Here is a 21,855-nt window from a genome sequence, read left to right as displayed (position 1 = left end):
GAGAGTCCCCATTTACGGTGAATGTGATGAAGAGAGTACCGAGTGAGGCAGGACGTGAGAAAGAAAGATCCCAGTCACGAAGAACGTGATAAAGAGAGTCCCCACTCACGGAGAAAGTGACGAAGAGAGCCCCAGTCCCAGAGAACATGAAGAAGAGAGTCCCCAGTCACGAAGAGCGTGAGGAAGAGAGTCCCCTGTTATGGAGAACGTGAGCAAGAGAGTCCCCAGTCCCGGAGAACGTGAAGACGAGAGTTTCCAGTCATGAACACGGTGATGAAGAGTGTCCCCAGTTACGGAGAACGTGAGGAAGAGGGTCCCCAGTTACGAAGACTGTGATGAAGAGAGAGTCCAGTCATGAAGAACGTGAGGAAGAGAGTCCCCAGCCATAGAGGACTTGAGGAAGTGTGTCCCCATTCACGGAGAACCTGAGACAGAGAGTCCGCAGTCCCGGAGAACATGAAGAAGAGAGTCTCCAGTCACGAAGAACATGATGAAGAGAGTCACCAGTTATGGAGAACGTGAGGAAGAGTCCCCAGTCCCGGAGATCGTGAGGAAGTGTGTCCCCAGTCCCGGAGAACGTGAGACAGAGAGTCCCCAGTCACGCAGGACGTGAGGAAGAGAGTCCCCACTCACGGAATCTGTGATAAAGAGAGTCTCCAGTCACGAAGCACGTGCGGAAGTGAGTCCCCAGTCACGAAGAATGTGAGGAAGAGAGTCTCTAGTCACAAAGAACGTGATGAAGAGAGTCCCCAGTTATGGAGAACGTGAGGGAGAGAGTCCCCATTTACGGTGATTGTGATGAAGAGAGTCCTCAGTGAGGCAGGACGTAAGGAAGAGAGTCCCCAGTCACGAAGAATGTGATAAAGAGAGTCCCCAGTCACGGAGAAAGTGAGGAAGAGTGCCCCAGTCCAAGAGAACATGAAGAAGAGAGTCTCCAGTCAAGAAGAACGTGTAGAATAGAGTCCCCAGTTATGGAGATCGTGAGGAAGAGAGTCCCCAGTCCCGGAGAATGTGATAAAGAGAGTCCACAGTCACGGAGAATGTGAGGAAGAGAGCCCCAGTCCCAGAGAACATGAAGAAGAGAGTCTCCAGTCAAGAAGAACGTGTAGAATAGAGTCCCCATTCATGGAGAACGTGATAAAGAGGGTCTCCAGTTACAAAGATTGTGATGAAGAGATTCCCCAGCTATGGAGAACGTGTGGAAGAGAGTCCGAAGTTATGAAGACTGTGATGAATAGAGTCCCCAGTCACGAAGAACGTGAGGAGGAGAGTACCCAGTCACGAAGAATGTGAAGAATAGAGTCCCCAGTTATGGAGAACGTGAGGAAGAGAGTCCCCACTTACGAAGACTGTGATGATGAGCGTCTCCAGTCACGAAGCACATGAGGAAAAGAGTCCCCAGTTACAGAGAACGTGAGGAAGAGAGTCCCCCATCCTGGACAATGTGAGACAGATAGTCCCCAGTCCCGGAGAACTTGAAGACGAGAGTTTCCAGTCATGAACAGGGTGATGAAGAGTGTCCCCAGTTATGGAGAACGTGAGGATGAGGGTCCCCAGTTACGAAGACTGTGATGAAGAGAGAGTCCGGTCATGAAGAATGTGAGGAAGAGAGTCCCAAGCCATAGAGGACTTGAGGAAGTGTGTCCCCATTCACGGAGAACCTGAGACAGAGAGTCCCCAGTCCCAGAGAATGTGAGGAAGAGAGTCCCCAGTCACGAAGAACATGAGGAAGAGAGTCCCCAGTTATGGAGAATGTGATGAAGAGAGTCTCCAGTCACGAAGAACGTGAGGAAGAGAGTCCCCAGTCACAGAGACTGTGATGAAGAGAGTCTCCAGTCACGAAGAACGTGAGGAAAAGAGTCCCCAATTACGGAGAATGTGATGAAGAGAGTCCCCAGTCCCAGAGAACATGAAGAAGGGAGTCTCCAGTCAAGAAGAACGTGAGGAAGAGAGTCCCCAGTTACGGAGAATGTGATGAAGAGAGTCCCCAGTCCCTGAGAACGTGAGACAGAGAGTCCACAGTCCCGGAGAACATGAAGAAGAGAGTCTCCAGTCACGAAGAACATAATGAAGAGAGTCACCAGTAATGGAGAACGTGAGGAAGAGTCCCCAGTCCCGGAGAACGTGAGGAAGTGTGTCCCCAGTCCCGGAGAACGTGAGACAGAGAGTCCCCAGTCACGCAGGACGTGAGGAAGAGAGTCCCCACTCACGGAATCTGTGATGAAGAGAGTCTCCAGTCACGAAGCACGAGCGGAAGTGAGTCCCCAGTCATGAAGAATGTGAGGAAGAGAGTCTCTAGTCACAAAGAACGTGATGAAGAGAGTCCCCAGTTATGGAGAACGTGAGGGAGAGAGTCCCCATTTACGGTGATTGTGATGAAGAGAGTCCCCAGTGAGGCAGGACGTGAGGAGAGTCCCCAGTCACGAAGAACGTGATAAAGAGAGTCCCCAGTCACGGAGAAAGTGAGGAAGAGAGCCCCAGTCCCAGAGAACATGAAGAAGAGAGTCTCCAGTCAAGAAGAACGTGTAGAATAGAGTCTACAGTTATGGAGATCGTGAGGAAGAGAGTCCACAGTCCCAGAGAATGTGATAAAGAGAGTCCACAGTCACGGAGAATGTGAGGAAGAGAGTCCACAGTCACGGAGAATGTGAGGAAGAGAGCCCCAGTCCCAGAGAACAAGAAGAAGGGAGTCTCCAGTCAAGAAGAACGTGTAGAATAGAGTCCCCATTCATGGAGAACGTGATGAAGAGGGTCTCCAGTTACAAAGATTGTGATGAAGAGAGTCCCCAGCTATGGAGAACGTGTGGAAGAGAGTCCGAAGTTATGAAGACTGTGATGAATAGAGTCCCCAGTTATGGAGAACGTGAGGAGGAGAGTACCCAGTCACGAAGAATGTGAAGAATAGAGTCCCCAGTCACGAAGCACATGAGGAAGAGAGTCCCCAGTTACAGAGAACGTGAGGAAGAGAGTCCCCCATCCTGGACAACGTGAGACAGATAGTCCGCAGTCCCGGAGAACGTGAAGATGAGAGTTTCCAGTCATGAACACGGTGATGAAGAGTGTCCCCAGTTATGGAGAACGTGAGGAAGAGGGTCCCCAGTTACGAAGACTGTGATGAAGAGAGAGTCCGGTCATGAAGAACGTGAGGAAGAGAGTCCCCAGCCATAGAGGACTTGAGGAAGTGTGTCGGCATTCACGGACAACCTGAGACAGAGAGTCCCCAGTCCCAGAGAACGTGAAGATGAGAGTTTCCAGTCATGAACACGGTGATGAAGAGTGTCCCCAGTTATGGAGAACGTGAGGAAGAGGGTCCCCAGTTACGAAGACTGTGATGAAGAGAGAGTCCGGTCATGAAGAACGTGAGGAAGAGAGTCCCCAGCCATAGAGGACTTGAGGAAGTGTGTCGGCATTCACGGACAACCTGAGACAGAGAGTCCCCAGTCCCAGAGAATGTGAGGAAGAGAGTTACCATTCACAGAGAACGTGATGAAGAGAGTCTCCAGTCACGAAGAACGTGAGGAAGAGAGTCCCCAGTTAAGAAGAACTTGAGGAAGAGAGTCTCCAGTCACGGAGAACCTGAGACAGAGACTCCCCAGTCCCGGAGAACGTGAGGAAAAGAGTCTCCATTCACAGAGACTGTGATGAAGAGAGTCTCCAGTCACGAAGAACGTGATGAAGAGAGTCCCCAGTTATGGAGAACGTGAGGAGGAGAGTACCCAGTCACGAAGAATGTGAAGAATAGAGTCCCCAGTCACGAAGCACATGAGGAAGAGAGTCCCCAGTTACAGAGAACGTGAGGAAGAGAGTCCCCCATCCTGGACAACGTGAGACAGATAGTCCGCAGTCCCGGAGAACGTGAAGATGAGAGTTTCCAGTCATGAACACGGTGATGAAGAGTGTCCCCAGTTATGGAGAACGTGAGGAAGAGGGTCCCCAGTTACGAAGACTGTGATGAAGAGAGAGTCTGGTCATGAAGAACGTGAGGAAGAGAGTCCCCAGCCATAGAGGACTTGAGGAAGTGTGTCGGCATTCACGGACAACCTGAGACAGAGAGTCCCCAGTCCCAGAGAATGTGAGGAAGAGAGTTACCATTCACAGAGAACGTGATGAAGAGAGTCTCCAGTCACGAAGAACGTGAGGAAGAGAGTCCCCAGTTAAGAAGAACTTGAGGAAGAGAGTCTCCAGTCACGGAGAACCTGAGACAGAGACTCCCCAGTCCCGGAGAACGTGAGGAAAAGAGTCTCCATTCACAGAGACTGTGATGAAGAGAGTCTCCAGTCACGAAGAACGTGATGAAGAGAGTCCCCAGTTATGGAGAACGTGAGGAAGAGTCCCCAGTCCCGGAGAATGTGATGAAGAGAGTCCCCAGTTATGTAGAACGTGAGGAAGAGAGTCCCCAGTTACGAAGACTGTGATGAAGGGAGTCTCCAGTCACGAACAACGTGAGGAAGAGAGTCCCCAGTCACGCAGAACGTGCGGAAGAGAGTCCCCAGTTACGGAGAAAGTGAGGAAGAGTGTCCCCAGTCCCAGAGAACATGAAGAAGAGAGTCTCCAGTCAAGAAGAACTTGAGGAAGAGAGTCCCCAGTCACAGAGAATGTGAGGAAGAGAGTCCCCATTCATGGAGAACGTGATGAAGAGGGTCTCCAGTTACAAAGATTGTGATGAAGAGAGTCCCCAGTTATGGAGAACGTGAGGAAGAGTCCCCAGTCCCGGAGAACGTGAGGAAGAGAGTCCCCAGTCCTGGAGAATGTGAGACAGAGAGTCCGCAGTCCCAGAGAACGAGAAGAAGGGATTCCCCTGTCACGGAGGACGTGAGGAAGAGACTCACCAGTCACGGAAACTGTGATGGAGTGTGTCTCCAGTCACGAAGCACGTGCGGAAGCGAGTCCCCAGTTACCGCGAATGTGATGAAGAGAGTCCCCAGTGAGGCAGGACGTGAGGAAGAGAGTCCCGCGTCCTGGAGAATGTGAGACAGATAGTCCCCAGTCCCGGAGAACGTGAAGAAGAGAGTCCCCAGTCACGGAGAATGTGATGAAGAGAGTCCCCAGTTATGTAGAACGTGAGGAAGAGAGTCCCCAGTTAAGAAGACTGTGATGAAGGGAGTCTCCAGTCACGAACAACGTGAGGAAGAGAGTCCCCAGTCACGCAGAACGTGCGGAAGAGAGTCCCCAGTTACGGAGAAAGTGAGGAAGAGTGTCCCCAGTCCCAGAGAACATGAAGAAGAGAGTCTCCAGTCAAGAAGAACTTGAGGAAGAGAGTCCCCAGTCACAGAGAATGTGAGGAAGAGAGTCCCCATTCATGGAGAACGTGATGAAGAGGGTCTCCAGTTACAAAGATTGTGATGAAGAGAGTCCCCAGTTATGGAGAACGTGAGGAGGAGAGTACCCAGTCACGAAGAATGTGAAGAATAGAGTCCCCAGTCACGAAGCACATGAGGAAGAGAGTCCCCAGTTACAGAGAACGTGAGGAAGAGAGTCCCCCATCCTGGACAACGTGAGACAGATAGTCCGCAGTCCCGGAGAACGTGAAGATGAGAGTTTCCAGTCATGAACACGGTGATGAAGAGTGTCCCCAGTTATGGAGAACGTGAGGAAGAGGGTCCCCAGTTACGAAGACTGTGATGAAGAGAGAGTCCGGTCATGAAGAACGTGAGGAAGAGAGTCCCCAGCCATAGAGGACTTGAGGAAGCGTGTCGGCATTCACGGACAACCTGAGACAGAGAGTCCCCAGTCCCAGAGAATGTGAGGAAGAGAGTTACCATTCACAGAGAACGTGATGAAGAGAGTCTCCAGTCACGAAGAACGTGAGGAAGAGAGTCCCCAGTTAAGAAGAACTTGAGGAAGAGAGTCTCCAGTCACGGAGAACCTGAGACAGAGACTCCCCAGTCCCGGAGAACGTGAGGAAAAGAGTCTCCATTCACAGAGACTGTGATGAAGAGAGTCTCCAGTCACGAAGAACGTGATGAAGAGAGTCCCCAGTTATGGAGAACGTGAGGAAGAGTCCCCAGTCCCGGAGAATGTGATGAAGAGAGTCCCCAGTTATGTAGAACGTGAGGAAGAGAGTCCCCAGTTACGAAGACTGTGATGAAGGGAGTCTCCAGTCACGAACAACGTGAGGAAGAGAGTCCCCAGTCACGCAGAACGTGCGGAAGAGAGTCCCCAGTTACGGAGAAAGTGAGGAAGAGTGTCCCCAGTCCCAGAGAACATGAAGAAGAGAGTCTCCAGTCAAGAAGAACTTGAGGAAGAGAGTCCCCAGTCACAGAGAATGTGAGGAAGAGAGTCCCCATTCATGGAGAACGTGATGAAGAGGGTCTCCAGTTACAAAGATTGTGATGAAGAGAGTCCCCAGTTATGGAGAACGTGAGGAAGAGTCCCCAGTCCCGGAGAACGTGAGGAAGAGAGTCCCCAGTCCTGGAGAATGTGAGACAGAGAGTCCGCAGTCCCAGAGAACGAGAAGAAGGGATTCCCCTGTCACGGAGGACGTGAGGAAGAGACTCACCAGTCACGGAAACTGTGATGGAGTGAGTCTCCAGTCACGAAGCACGTGCGGAAGCGAGTCCCCAGTTACCGCGAATGTGATGAAGAGAGTCCCCAGTGAGGCAGGACGTGAGGAAGAGAGTCCCGCGTCCTGGAGAATGTGAGACAGATAGTCCCCAGTCCCGGAGAACGTGAAGAAGAGAGTCCCCAGTCACGGAGACTCTGATGAAGAGCGTCTCCATTCATGAAGCACGTGCGGAAGCGAGACCCCAGTTTCGGAGAACGTGAGGAAGAGAGTCCCCAGTTACGGAGAAATTGAGGAAGAGTGTCCCCAGTGCCAGAGAACATGAAGAAGAGAGTCTCCAGTCAAGCAGAACGTGAGGAAGAGAGTCCCCAGTCATGAAGAACGTGAGGAAGAGATTCCCCAGTTACGGAGAATGTGATGAAGAGAGTCCCCAATCATGGAGAATGTGAGGAAGAGAGTCCCCATTCATGGAGAACGTGATGAAGAGGGTCTCCAGTTACAAAGATTGTGATGAAGAGAGTCCCCAATTATGGAGAACGTGTGGAAGAGAGTCCCCAGTCATGAAGAACGTGAGGAAGAGATTCCCCAGTTACGGAGAATGTGATGAAGAGAGTCCCCAATCATGGAGAATGTGAGGAAGAGAATCCCCATTCATGGAGAACGTGATGAAGAGGGTCTCCAGTTACAAAGATTGTGATGAAGAGAGTCCCCAATTATGGAGAAAGTGAGAAAGAGAGTCCCCAGTCACAGAGAACGTGAGACAGAGAGTCCGCAGTCCCAGAGAACGAGAAGAAGGGAGTCCCCTGTCACGCAGGACGTGAGGAAGAGACTCACCAGTCACGGAAACTGTGATGAAGAGAGTCTCCAGTCACGAAGCACGTGCGGAAGCGAGTCCCCAGTTACGGCGAATGTGATGAAGAGAGTCCCCAGTGAGGCAGGACGTGAGGAAGAGAGTCCCGCGTCCTGGAGAAAGTGAGACAGATAGTCCCCAGACCCGGAGAACGTGAAGAAGAGAGGCCCCAGTGACGGAGACTCTGATGAAGAGCGTCTCCATTCATGAAACTCGTGCGGAAGCGAGACCCCAGTTTCGGAGAAAGTGAGGAGGAGAGTCCCCAGTCACGGAGAACATGAATAAGAGAGTCTCCAGTCAAGAAGAATGTGAGGAAGAGAGTCCCCAGACATGAAGAAGGTGAGGAAGAGAGTCCCCAGTTATGGAGAACGTGTGGAAGAGAGTCCCCAGTCACGGAGAAAGTGAGGAAGAGAGTCCCCAGTCACAGAGACAGTGATGAAGAGAGTCTCCAGTCACGAAGAACGTGAGAAGGAGAGTCCCCAGTCACAGAGACTGTGATGAAGAGAGTCTCCATTCACGAAGAACGTGAGGAAGAGAGTCCCCAGTCACGGAGAAAGTGAGGAAGAGAGTCCCCAGTCCCAGAGAACATGAAGAAGAGAGTCTCCAGTCAAGAAGAACGTGTAGAAGAGAGTTACCATTCACAGAGAACGTGATGAGGAGAGACCCCAGTCACGAAGAACGTGAGGAAGAGAGTCCCCAGTCACAGAGACTGTGATGAAGAGAGTCTCCAGTGACGAAGAACGTGAGAAGGAGAGTCCCCAGTTACGGAGAATGTGATGAAGAGAGTCCCCAGTCACGGAGAATGTGAAGAATAGAGTCCCCAGTAATGGAGAACTTGAAGAAGAGACTCCCCACTTCCGATGACTGCGATGAAGGGAGTCTCCAGTCACGAAGCAAATGAGGAAGAGTGTCCCCAGTTACAGAGAACGTGAGGAAGAGAGTCCCCCATCCTGGACAACGTGAGACAGATAGTCCCCAGTCCGGGAGAAAGTGAAGAAGAGAGTTTCCAGTCACGAACACGGTGATGAAGAGTGTCCCCAGTTATGGAGAACATGAGGGAGAGAGTCCCCATTTACGGTGATTGTGATGAAGAGAGTCCCCAGTGAGGCAGGACGTGAGGAAGAGAGTCCCCAGTCACGAAGAACGTGATAAAGAGAGTCCCCAGTCACGGAGAAAGTGAGGAAGAGAGCCCCAGGCCCAGAGAACATGAAGAAGAGAGTCTCCAGTCAAGAAGAACGTGTAGAATAGAGTCTACAGTTATGGAGATCGTGAGGAAGAGAGTCCACAGTCCCAGAGAATGTGATAAAGAGAGTCCACAGTCACGGAGAATGTGAGGAAGAGAGTCCACAGTCACGGAGAATGTGAGGAAGAGAGCCCCAGTCCCAGAGAACAAGAAGAAGGGAGTCTCCAGTCAAGAAGAACGTGTAGAATAGAGTCCCCATTCATGGAGAACGTGATGAAGAGGGTCTCCAGTTACAAAGATTGTGATGAAGAGAGTCCCCAGCTATGGAGAATGTGTGGAAGAGAGTCCGAAGTTACGAAGACTGTGATGAATAGAGTCCCCAGTCACGAAGAACGTGAAGAATAGAGTCCCCAGTTATGGAGAATGTGAGGAAGAGAGTCCCCACTTATGAAGACTGTGATGATGAGCGTCTCCAGTCATGAAGCACATGAGGAAGAGAGTCCCCAGTTACAGAGAACGTGAGGAAGAGAGTCCCCCATCCTGGACAACGTGAGACAGATAGTCCGCAGTCCCGGAGAACGTGAAGACGAGAGTTTCCAGTCATGAACACGGTGATGAAGAGTGTCCCCAGTTATGGAGAACGTGAGGAAGAGGGTCCCCAGTTACGAAGACTGTGATGAAGAGAGAGTCCATTCATGAAGAACGTGAGGAAGAGAGTCCCCAGCCATAGAGGACTTGAGGAAGTGTGTCGGCATTCACGGAGAACCTGAGACAGAGAGTCCCCAGTCATGAAGAACGTGAGGAAGAGAGTCCCCAGTCACAGAGAATGTGAGGAAGAGAGTCCCCATTCATGGAGAACGTGATGAAGAGGGACTCCAGTTACAAAGATTGTGATGAAGAGAGTCCCCAGTTATGGAGAACGTGTGGAAGTGAGTCCCAAGTTACGAAGACTGTGATGAATAGAGTCCCCAGTCACGAAGATCGTGAGGAAGAGAGTCCCCAGTTCCAGAGAACGTGAGGAAGAGAGTCCCCCATCCTGGACAACGTGAGACAGATAGTCCCCAGTCCGGGAGAACGTGAAGAAGAGAGTTTCCAGTCAAGAACACGGTGATGATGAGTGTCCCCAGTTATGGAGAACGTGAGGAAGAGGGTCCCCAGTTACGAAGATTGTGATGAAGAGTGAGTCCGGTCATGAAGAACGTGAGGAAGAGAATCCTCAGCTATAGAGGACTTAAGGAAGTGAGTCCCCATTCACGGAGAAGCTGAGACAGAGAGTCCCCAGTCCGAGAGAACGTGAGGAAGAGAGTCCCCATTCACAGAGAACGTGATGAAGAGTGTCTCCATTCATGAAGAACGTGAGGAAGAGAGTCCCCAGTCACAGAGACTGTGATGAAGAGAGTCTCCAGTCACGAAGAACGTGAGGAAGAGAGTCCGCAGTTATGGAGGACGTGAGACAGAGAGTCCGCAGTCCCGGAGAACATGAAGAAGAGATTCTCCATTCACGAAGAACGTGATGAAGAGAGTCCCCAGTTATGGAGAACGTGAGGAAGAGTCCCCAGTCCCGGAGAACGTGAGGAAGAGAGTCCCCAGTCCTGGAGAATGTGAGACAGAGAGTCCGCAGTCCCAGAGAACGAGAAGAAGGGATTCCCCTGTCACGGAGGACGTGAGGAAGAGACTCACCAGTCACGGAAACTGTGATGGAGAGAGTCTCCAGTCACGAAGAACGTGAGGAAGAGAGTCCCCAGTCACAGAGACTGTGATGAAGAGAGTCTCCAGTCACGAAGAACGTGAGGAAAAGAGTCCCCAATTACGGAGAATGTGATGAAGAGAGTCCCCAGTCCCAGAGAACATGAAGAAGGGAGTCTCCAGTCAAGAAGAACGTGAGGAAGAGAGTCCCCAGTTACGGAGAATGTGATGAAGAGAGTCCCCAGTCCCGGAGAACGTGAGACAGAGAGTCCGCAGTCCCGGAGAACATGAAGAAGAGATTCCCCTGTCACGCAGTACGTGAGGAAGAGACTCACCAGTCATGGAAACTGTGATGGAGAGAGTCTCCAGTCACGAAGCACGTGGGGAAGCGAGTCCCCAGTTACCGCGAATGTGATGAAGAGAGTCCCCAGTGAGGCAGGACGTGAGGAAGAGAGTCCCGCGTCCTGGAGAAAGTGAGACAGATAGTCCCAAGTCCCGGAGAACGTGAAGAAGAGAGTCCCCAGTCACGGAGACTCTGATGAAGAGCGTCTCAATTCATGAAGCACGTGCGGAAGCGAGACCCCAGTTTCGGAGAACGTGAGGAAGAGAGTCCCCAGTTACGGAGAAATTGAGGAAGAGTGTCCCCAGTGCCAGAGAAAATGAAGAAGAGAGTCTCCAGTCAAGAAGAACGTGAGGAAGAGATTCCCCAGTTACGGAGAATGTGATGAAGAGAGTCCCCAATCATAGAGAATGTGAGGAAGAGAGTCCCCATTCATGGAGAACGTGATGAAGAGGGTCTCCAGTTACAAAGATTGTGATGAAGAGAGTCCCCAATTATGGAGAACGTGTGGAAGAGAGTCCCCAGTCATGAAGAACGTGAGGAAGAGATTCCCCAGTTACGGAGAATGTGATGAAGAGAGTCCCCAATCATGGAGAATGTGAGGAAGAGAGTCCCCATTCATGGAGAACGTGATGAAGAGGGTCTCCAGTTACAAAGATTGTGATGAAGAGAGTCCCCAATTATGGAGAAAGTGAGAAAGAGAGTCCCCAGTCACAGAGAACGTGAGACAGAGAGTCCGCAGTCCCAGAGAACGAGAAGAAGGGAGTCCCCTGTCACGCAGGACGTGAGTAAGAGACTCACCAGTCACGGAAACTGTGATGAAGAGAGTCTCCAGTCACGAAGCACGTGCGGAAGCGAGTCCCCAGTTACGGCGAATGTGATGAAGAGAGTCCCCAGTGAGGCAGGACGTGAGGAAGAGAGTCCCGCGTCCTGGAGAAAGTGAGACAGATAGTCCCCAGACCTGGAGAACGTGAAGAAGAGAGGCCCCAGTGACGGAGACTCTGATGAAGAGCGTCTCCATTCATGAAACTCGTGCGGAAGCGAGACCCCAGTTTCGGAGAAAGTGAGGAGGAGAGTCCCCAGTCACGGAGAACATGAATAAGAGAGTCTCCAGTCAAGAAGAATGTGAGGAAGAGAGTCCCCAGACATGAAGAAGGTGAGGAAGAGAGTCCCCAGTTATGGAGAACGTGTGGAAGAGAGTCCCCAGTCACGGAGAAAGTGAGGAAGAGAGTCCCCAGTCACAGAGACAGTGATGAAGAGAGTCTCCAGTCACGAAGAACGTGAGAAGGAGAGTCCCCAGTCACAGAGACTGTGATGAAGAGAGTCTCCAGTGACGAAGAACGTGAGAAGGAGAGTCCCCAGTTACGGAGAATGTGATGAAGAGAGTCCCCAGTCACGGAGAATGTGAAGAATAGAGTCCCCAGTAATGGAGAACTTGAAGAAGAGACTCCCCACTTCCGATGACTGCGATGAAGGGAGTCTCCAGTCACGAAGCAAATGAGGAAGAGTGTCCCCAGTTACAGAGAACGTGAGGAAGAGAGTCCCCCATCCTGGACAACGTGAGACAGATAGTCCCCAGTCCGGGAGAAAGTGAAGAAGAGAGTTTCCAGTCACGAACACGGTGATGAAGAGTGTCCCCAGTTATGGAGAACGTGAGGAAGCGGGTCCCCAGTCACGGAGACTCTGATGAAGAGCGTCTCCATTCATGAAGCACGTGCGGAAGCGAGACCCCAGTTTCGGAGAACGTGAGGAAGAGAGTCCCCAGTTACGGAGAAATTGAGGAAGAGTGTCCCCAGTGCCAGAGAACATGAAGAAGAGAGTCTCCAGTCAAGAAGAACGTGAGGAAGAGAGTCCCCAGTCATGAAGAACGTGATGAAGAGGGTCTCCAGTTACAAAGATTGTGATGAAGAGAGTCCCCAATTATGGAGAACGTGTGGAAGAGAGTCCCCAGTCAAGAAGAACGTGAGGAAGAGAGTCCCCAGTTACGGAGAATGTGATGAAGAGAGTCCCCAGTCCCGGAGAACGTGAGACAGAGAGTCCGCAGTCCCGGAGAACATGAAGAAGAGATTCCCCTGTCACGCAGGACGTGAGGAAGAGACTCACCAGTCATGGAAACTGTGATGGAGAGAGTCTCCAGTCACGAAGCACGTGGGGAAGCGAGTCCCCAGTTACCGCGAATGTGATGAAGAGAGTCCCCAGTGAGGCAGGACGTGAGGAAGAGAGTCCCGCGTCCTGGAGAAAGTGAGACAGATAGTCCCAAGTCCCGGAGAACGTGAAGAAGAGAGTCCCCAGTCACGGAGACTCTGATGAAGAGCGTCTCAATTCATGAAGCACGTGCGGAAGCGAGACCCCAGTTTCGGAGAACGTGAGGAAGAGAGTCCCCAGTTACGGAGAAATTGAGGAAGAGAGTCCCCAGTGCCAGAGAAAATGAAGAAGAGAGTCTCCAGTCAAGAAGAACGTGAGGAAGAGAGTCCCCAGTTACGGAGAATGTGATGAAGAGAGTCCCCAATCATAGAGAATGTGAGGAAGAGAGTCCCCATTCATGGAGAACGTGATGAAGAGGGTCTCCAGTTACAAAGATTGTGATGAAGAGAGTCCCCAATTATGGAGAACGTGTGGAAGAGAGTCCCCAGTCATGAAGAACGTGAGGAAGAGATTCCCCAGTTACGGAGAATGTGATGAAGAGAGTCCCCAATCATGGAGAATGTGAGGAAGAGAGTCCCCATTCATGGAGAACGTGATGAAGAGGGTCTCCAGTTACAAAGATTGTGATGAAGAGAGTCCCCAATTATGGAGAAAGTGAGAAAGAGAGTCCCCAGTCACAGAGAACGTGAGACAGAGAGTCCGCAGTCCCAGAGAACGAGAAGAAGGGAGTCCCCTGTCACGCAGGACGTGAGTAAGAGACTCACCAGTCACGGAAACTGTGATGAAGAGAGTCTCCAGTCACGAAGCACGTGCGGAAGCGAGTCCCCAGTTACGGCGAATGTGATGAAGAGAGTCCCCAGTGAGGCAGGACGTGAGGAAGAGAGTCCCGCGTCCTGGAGAAAGTGAGACAGATAGTCCCCAGACCTGGAGAACGTGAAGAAGAGAGGCCCCAGTGACGGAGACTCTGATGAAGAGCGTCTCCATTCATGAAACTCGTGCGGAAGCGAGACCCCAGTTTCGGAGAAAGTGAGGAGGAGAGTCCCCAGTCACGGAGAACATGAATAAGAGAGTCTCCAGTCAAGAAGAATGTGAGGAAGAGAGTCCCCAGACATGAAGAAGGTGAGGAAGAGAGTCCCCAGTTATGGAGAACGTGTGGAAGAGAGTCCCCAGTCACGGAGAAAGTGAGGAAGAGAGTCCCCAGTCACAGAGACAGTGATGAAGAGAGTCTCCAGTCACGAAGAACGTGAGAAGGAGAGTCCCCAGTCACAGAGACTGTGATGAAGAGAGTCTCCAGTGACGAAGAACGTGAGAAGGAGAGTCCCCAGTTACGGAGAATGTGATGAAGAGAGTCCCCAGTCACGGAGAATGTGAAGAATAGAGTCCCCAGTAATGGAGAACTTGAAGAAGAGACTCCCCACTTCCGATGACTGCGATGAAGGGAGTCTCCAGTCACGAAGCAAATGAGGAAGAGTGTCCCCAGTTACAGAGAACGTGAGGAAGAGAGTCCCCCATCCTGGACAACGTGAGACAGATAGTCCCCAGTCCGGGAGAAAGTGAAGAAGAGAGTTTCCAGTCACGAACACGGTGATGAAGAGTGTCCCCAGTTATGGAGAACGTGAGGAAGCGGGTCCCCAGTCACGGAGACTCTGATGAAGAGCGTCTCCATTCATGAAGCACGTGCGGAAGCGAGACCCCAGTTTCGGAGAACGTGAGGAAGAGAGTCCCCAGTTACGGAGAAATTGAGGAAGAGTGTCCCCAGTGCCAGAGAACATGAAGAAGAGAGTCTCCAGTCAAGAAGAACGTGAGGAAGAGAGTCCCCAGTCATGAAGAACGTGATGAAGAGGGTCTCCAGTTACAAAGATTGTGATGAAGAGAGTCCCCAATTATGGAGAACGTGTGGAAGAGAGTCCCCAGTCATGAAGAACGTGAGGAAGAGATTCCCCAGTTACGGAGAATGTGAGGAAGAGAGTCCCCAGTCACAGAGAACGTGAGACAGAGAGTCCCGCGTCCTGGAGAAAATGAGACAGATAGTCCCCAGACCCGGAGAACGTGAAGAAGAGAGGCCCCAGTGACGGAGACTCTGATGAAGAGCGTCTCCATTCATGAAACTCGTGCGGAAGCGAGACCCCAGTTTCGGAGAAAGTGAGGAGGAGAGTCCCCAGTCACGGAGAACATGAAGAAGAGAGTCTCCAGTCAAGAAGAATGTGAGGGAGAGAGTCCCCAGACATGAAGAAGGTGAGGAAGAGAGTCCCCAGTTATGGAGAACGTGTGGAAGAGAGTCCCCAGTCACGGAGAAAGTGAGGAAGAGAGTCTCCAGTCAAGAAGAACGTGAGAAGGAGAGTCCCCAGTCACAGAGACAGTGATGAAGAGAGTCTCCAGTCACGAAGAACGTGAGAAGGAGAGTCCCCAGTCACAGAGACTGTGATGAAGAGAGTCTGCATTCACGAAGAACGTGAGGAAGAGAGTCCCCAGTCACGGAAACTGTGATGAAGAGAGTCTCCAGTCACGAAGCACGTGCGGAAGCGAGTCCCCAGTTACGGCGAATGTGATGAAGAGAGTCCCCAGTGAGGCAGGACGTGAGGAAGAGAGTCCCGCGTCCTGGAGAAAATGAGACAGATAGTCCCCAGACCCGGAGAACGTGAAGAAGAGAGGCCCCAGTGACGGAGACTCTGATGAAGAGCGTCTCCATTCATGAAACTCGTGCGGAAGCGAGACCCCAGTTTCGGAGAAAGTGAGGAGGAGAGTCCCCAGTCACGGAGAACATGAAGAAGAGAGTCTCCAGTCAAGAAGAATGTGAGGGAGAGAGTCCCCAGACATGAAGAAGGTGAGGAAGAGAGTCCCCAGTTATGGAGAACGTGTGGAAGAGAGTCCCCAGTCACGGAGAAAGTGAGGAAGAGAGTCTCCAGTCAAGAAGAACGTGAGAAGGAGAGTCCCCAGTCACAGAGACAGTGATGAAGAGAGTCTCCAGTCACGAAGAACGTGAGAAGGAGAGTCCCCAGTCACAGAGACTGTGATGAAGAGAGTCTGCATTCACGAAGAACGTGAGGAAGAGAGTCCCCAGTCACGGAAACTGTGATGAAGAGAGTCTCCAGTCACGAAGCACGTGCGGAAGCGAGTCCCCAGTTACGGCGAATGTGATGAAGAGAGTCCCCAGTGAGGCAGGACGTGAGGAAGAGAGTCCCGCGTCCTGGAGAAAATGAGACAGATAGTCCCCAGACCCGGAGAACGTGAAGAAGAGAGGCCCCAGTGACGGAGACTCTGATGAAGAGCGTCTCCATTCATGAAACTCGTGCGGAAGCGAGACCCCAGTTTCGGAGAAAGTGAGGAGGAGAGTCCCCAGTCACGGAGAACATGAAGAAGAGAGTCTCCACTCAAGAAGAATGTGAGGGAGAGAGTCCCCAGACATGAAGAAGGTGAGGAAGAGAGTCCCCAGTTATGGAGAACGTGTGGAAGAGAGTCCCCAGTCACGGAGAAAGTGAGGAAGAGAGTCCCCAGTCACAGAGACAGTGATGAAGAGAGTCTCCAGTCACGAAGAACGTGAGAAGGAGAGTCCCCAGTCACAGAGACTGTGATGAAGAGAGTCTCCATTCACGAAGAACGTGAGGAAGAGAGTCCCCAGTCACGGAGAAAGTGAGGAAGAGAGTCCCCAGTCCCAGAGAACATGAAGTAGAGAGTCTCCAGTCAAGAAGAACGTGTAGAAGAGAGTTACCATTCACAGAGAACGTGATGAGGAGAGACTCCAGTCACGAAGAACGTGAGGAAGAGAGTCCCCCATCCTGGACAACGTGAGACAGATAGTCCCCAGTCCGGGAGAAAGTGAAGAAGAGAGTTTCCAGTCACGAACACGGTGATGAAGAGTGTCCCCAGTTATGGAGAACATGAGGGAGAGAGTCCCCATTTACGGTGATTGTGATGAAGAGACTCCCCAGTGAGGCAGGACGTGAGGAAGAGAGTCCCCAGTCACGAAGAACGTGATAAAGAGAGTCCCCAGTCACGGAGAAAGTGAGGAAGAGAGCCCCAGGCCCAGAGAACATGAAGAAGAGAGTCTCCAGTCAAGAAGAACGTGTAGAATAGAGTCTACAGTTATGGAGATCGTGAGGAAGAGAGTCCACAGTCCCAGAGAATGTGATAAAGAGAGTCCACAGTCACGGAGAATGTGAGGAAGAGAGTCCACAGTCACGGAGAATGTGAGGAAGAGAGCCCCAGTCCCAGAGAACAAGAAGAAGGGAGTCTCCAGTCAAGAAGAACGTGTAGAATAGAGTCCCCATTCATGGAGAATGTGATGACGAGGGTCTCCAGTTACAAAGATTGTGATGAAGAGAGTCCCCAGCTATGGAGAACGTGTGGAAGAGAGTCCGAAGTTATGAAGACTGTGATGAATAGAGTCCCCAGTCACGAAGAACGTGAGGAGGAGAGTACCCAGTCACGAAGAATGTGAAGAATAGAGTCCCCAGTCACGAAGCACATGAGGAAGAGAGTCCCCAGTTACAGAGAACGTGAGGAAGAGAGTCCCCCATCCTGGACAACGTGAGACAGATAGTCCGCAGTCCCGGAGAACGTGAAGACGAGAGTTTCCAGTCATGAACACGGTGATGAAGAGTGTCCCCAGTTATGGAGAACGTGAGGAAGAGGGTCCCCAGTTACGAAGACTGTGATGAAGAGAGAGTCCATTCATGAAGAACGTGAGGAAGAGAGTCCCAAGCCATAGCGGACTTGAGGAAGTGTGTCGGCATTCACGGAGAACCTGAGACAGAGAGTCCCCAGTCCCAGATAATGTGAGGAAGAGAGTTACCATTCACAGAGAACGTGATGAAGAGAGTCTCCAGTCACGAAGAACGTGAGGAAGAGAGTCCCCAGTTAAGAAGAACTTGAGGAAGAGAGTCTCCAGTCACGGAGAACCTGAGACAGAGACTCCCCAGTCCCGGAGAACGTGAGGAAGAGAGTCTCCATTCACAGAGACTGTGATGAAGAGAGTCTCCAGTCACGAAGAACGTGATGAAGAGAGTCCCCAGTTATGGAGAACGTGAGGAAGAGTCCCCAGTCCCGGAGAATGTGATGAAGAGAGTCCCCAGTGAGGCAGGACGTGAGGAAGAGAGTCCCCAGTTAAGAAGACTGTGATGAAGGGAGTCTCCAGTCACGAACAACGTGAGGAAGAGAGTCCCCAGTCACGCAGAACGTGCGGAAGAGAGTCCCCAGTTACGGAGAAAGTGAGGAAGAGTGTCCCCAGTCCCAGAGAACATGAAGAAGAGAGTCTCCAGTCAAGAAGAACTTGAGGAAGAGAGTCCCCAGTCACAGAGAATGTGAGGAAGAGAGTCCCCATTCATGGAGAACGTGATGAAGAGGGTCTCCAGTTACAAAGATTGTGATGAAGAGAGTCCCCAGTTATGGAGACAGTGATGAAGAGAGTCTCCAGTCACGAAGAACGTGAGAAGGAGAGTCCCCAGTCACGGAGAAAGTGAGGAAGAGAGTCCCCAGTCACAGAGACAGTGATGAAGAGAGTCTCCAGTCACGAAGAACGTGAGAAGGAGAGTCCCCAGTCACAGAGACTGTGATGAAGAGAGTCTCCAGTGACGAAGAACGTGAGAAGGAGAGTCCCCAGTTACGGAGAATGTGATGAAGAGAGTCCCCAGTCACGGAGAATGTGAAGAATAGAGTCCCCAGTAATGGAGAACTTGAAGAAGAGACTCCCCACTTCCGATGACTGCGATGAAGGGAGTCTCCAGTCACGAAGCAAATGAGGAAGAGTGTCCCCAGTTACAGAGAACGTGAGGAAGAGAGTCCCCCATCCTGGACAACGTGAGACAGATAGTCCCCAGTCCGGGAGAAAGTGAAGAAGAGAGTTTCCAGTCACGAACACGGTGATGAAGAGTGTCCCCAGTTATGGAGAACGTGAGGAAGCGGGTCCCCAGTCACGGAGACTCTGATGAAGAGCGTCTCCATTCATGAAGCACGTGCGGAAGCGAGACCCCAGTTTCGGAGAACGTGAGGAAGAGAGTCCCCAGTTACGGAGAAATTGAGGAAGAGTGTCCCCAGTGCCAGAGAACATGAAGAAGAGAGTCTCCAGTCAAGAAGAACGTGAGGAAGAGAGTCCCCAGTCATGAAGAACGTGATGAAGAGGGTCTCCAGTTACAAAGATTGTGATGAAGAGAGTCCCCAATTATGGAGAACGTGTGGAAGAGAGTCCCCAGTCATGAAGAACGTGAGGAAGAGATTCCCCAGTTACGGAGAATGTGAGGAAGAGAGTCCCCAGTCACAGAGAACGTGAGACAGAGAGTCCGCAGTCCCAGAGAACGAGAAGAAGGGAGTCCCCTGTCACGCAGGACGTGAGGAAGAGACTCACCAGTCACGGAAACTGTGATGAAGAGAGTCTCCAGTCACGAAGCACGTGCGGAAGCGAGTCCCCAGTTACGGCGAATGTGATGAAGAGAGTCCCCAGTGAGGCAGGACGTGAGGAAGAGAGTCCCGCGTCCTGGAGAAAATGAGACAGATAGTCCCCAGACCCGGAGAACGTGAAGAAGAGAGGCCCCAGTGACGGAGACTCTGATGAAGAGCGTCTCCATTCATGAAACTCGTGCGGAAGCGAGACCCCAGTTTCGGAGAAAGTGAGGAGGAGAGTCCCCAGTCACGGAGAACATGAAGAAGAGAGTCTCCAGTCAAGAAGAATGTGAGGGAGAGAGTCCCCAGACATGAAGAAGGTGAGGAAGAGAGTCCCCAGTTATGGAGAACGTGTGGAAGAGAGTCCCCAGTCACGGAGAAAGTGAGGAAGAGAGTCTCCAGTCAAGAAGAACGTGAGAAGGAGAGTCCCCAGTCACAGAGACAGTGATGAAGAGAGTCTCCAGTCACGAAGAACGTGAGAAGGAGAGTCCCCAGTCACAGAGACTGTGATGAAGAGAGTCTGCATTCACGAAGAACGTGAGGAAGAGAGTCCCCAGTCACGGAAACTGTGATGAAGAGAGTCTCCAGTCACGAAGCACGTGCGGAAGCGAGTCCCCAGTTACGGCGAATGTGATGAAGAGAGTCCCCAGTGAGGCAGGACGTGAGGAAGAGAGTCCCGCGTCCTGGAGAAAATGAGACAGATAGTCCCCAGACCCGGAGAACGTGAAGAAGAGAGGCCCCAGTGACGGAGACTCTGATGAAGAGCGTCTCCATTCATGAAACTCGTGCGGAAGCGAGACCCCAGTTTCGGAGAAAGTGAGGAGGAGAGTCCCCAGTCACGGAGAACATGAAGAAGAGAGTCTCCACTCAAGAAGAATGTGAGGGAGAGAGTCCCCAGACATGAAGAAGGTGAGGAAGAGAGTCCCCAGTTATGGAGAACGTGTGGAAGAGAGTCCCCAGTCACGGAGAAAGTGAGGAAGAGAGTCCCCAGTCACAGAGACAGTGATGAAGAGAGTCTCCAGTCACGAAGAACGTGAGAAGGAGAGTCCCCAGTCACAGAGACTGTGATGAAGAGAGTCTCCATTCACGAAGAACGTGAGGAAGAGAGTCCCCAGTCACGGAGAAAGTGAGGAAGAGAGTCCCCAGTCCCAGAGAACATGAAGTAGAGAGTCTCCAGTCAAGAAGAACGTGTAGAAGAGAGTTACCATTCACAGAGAACGTGATGAGGAGAGACTCCAGTCACGAAGAACGTGAGGAAGAGAGTCCCCCATCCTGGACAACGTGAGACAGATAGTCCCCAGTCCGGGAGAAAGTGAAGAAGAGAGTTTCCAGTCACGAACACGGTGATGAAGAGTGTCCCCAGTTATGGAGAACATGAGGGAGAGAGTCCCCATTTACGGTGATTGTGATGAAGAGACTCCCCAGTGAGGCAGGACGTGAGGAAGAGAGTCCCCAGTCACGAAGAACGTGATAAAGAGAGTCCCCAGTCACGGAGAAAGTGAGGAAGAGAGCCCCAGGCCCAGAGAACATGAAGAAGAGAGTCTCCAGTCAAGAAGAACGTGTAGAATAGAGTCTACAGTTATGGAGATCGTGAGGAAGAGAGTCCACAGTCCCAGAGAATGTGATAAAGAGAGTCCACAGTCACGGAGAATGTGAGGAAGAGAGTCCACAGTCACGGAGAATGTGAGGAAGAGAGCCCCAGTCCCAGAGAACAAGAAGAAGGGAGTCTCCAGTCAAGAAGAACGTGTAGAATAGAGTCCCCATTCATGGAGAATGTGATGACGAGGGTCTCCAGTTACAAAGATTGTGATGAAGAGAGTCCCCAGCTATGGAGAACGTGTGGAAGAGAGTCCGAAGTTATGAAGACTGTGATGAATAGAGTCCCCAGTCACGAAGAACGTGAGGAGGAGAGTACCCAGTCACGAAGAATGTGAAGAATAGAGTCCCCAGTCACGAAGCACATGAGGAAGAGAGTCCCCAGTTACAGAGAACGTGAGGAAGAGAGTCCCCCATCCTGGACAACGTGAGACAGATAGTCCGCAGTCCCGGAGAACGTGAAGACGAGAGTTTCCAGTCATGAACACGGTGATGAAGAGTGTCCCCAGTTATGGAGAACGTGAGGAAGAGGGTCCCCAGTTACGAAGACTGTGATGAAGAGAGAGTCCATTCATGAAGAACGTGAGGAAGAGAGTCCCAAGCCATAGCGGACTTGAGGAAGTGTGTCGGCATTCACGGAGAACCTGAGACAGAGAGTCCCCAGTCCCAGATAATGTGAGGAAGAGAGTTACCATTCACAGAGAACGTGATGAAGAGAGTCTCCAGTCACGAAGAACGTGAGGAAGAGAGTCCCCAGTTAAGAAGAACTTGAGGAAGAGAGTCTCCAGTCACGGAGAACCTGAGACAGAGACTCCCCAGTCCCGGAGAACGTGAGGAAGAGAGTCTCCATTCACAGAGACTGTGATGAAGAGAGTCTCCAGTCACGAAGAACGTGAGGAAGAGACTCACCAGTCACGGAAACTGTGATGAAGAGAGTCTCCAGTCACGAAGCACGTGCGGAAGCGAGTCCCCAGTTACGGCGAATGTGATGAAGAGAGTCCCCAGTGAGGCAGGACGTGAGGAAGAGAGTCCCGCGTCCTGGAGAAAATGAGACAGATAGTCCCCAGACCCGGAGAACGTGAAGAAGAGAGGCCCCAGTGACGGAGACTCTGATGAAGAGCGTCTCCATTCATGAAACTCGTGCGGAAGCGAGACCCCAGTTTCGGAGAAAGTGAGGA

This window comes from Hypanus sabinus, chromosome 15, assembly GCF_030144855.1.
Source record: "Hypanus sabinus isolate sHypSab1 chromosome 15, sHypSab1.hap1, whole genome shotgun sequence".
Taxonomy (NCBI): domain Eukaryota; kingdom Metazoa; phylum Chordata; class Chondrichthyes; order Myliobatiformes; family Dasyatidae; genus Hypanus; species Hypanus sabinus.
This window is presented reverse-complemented; position numbering follows the sequence as displayed.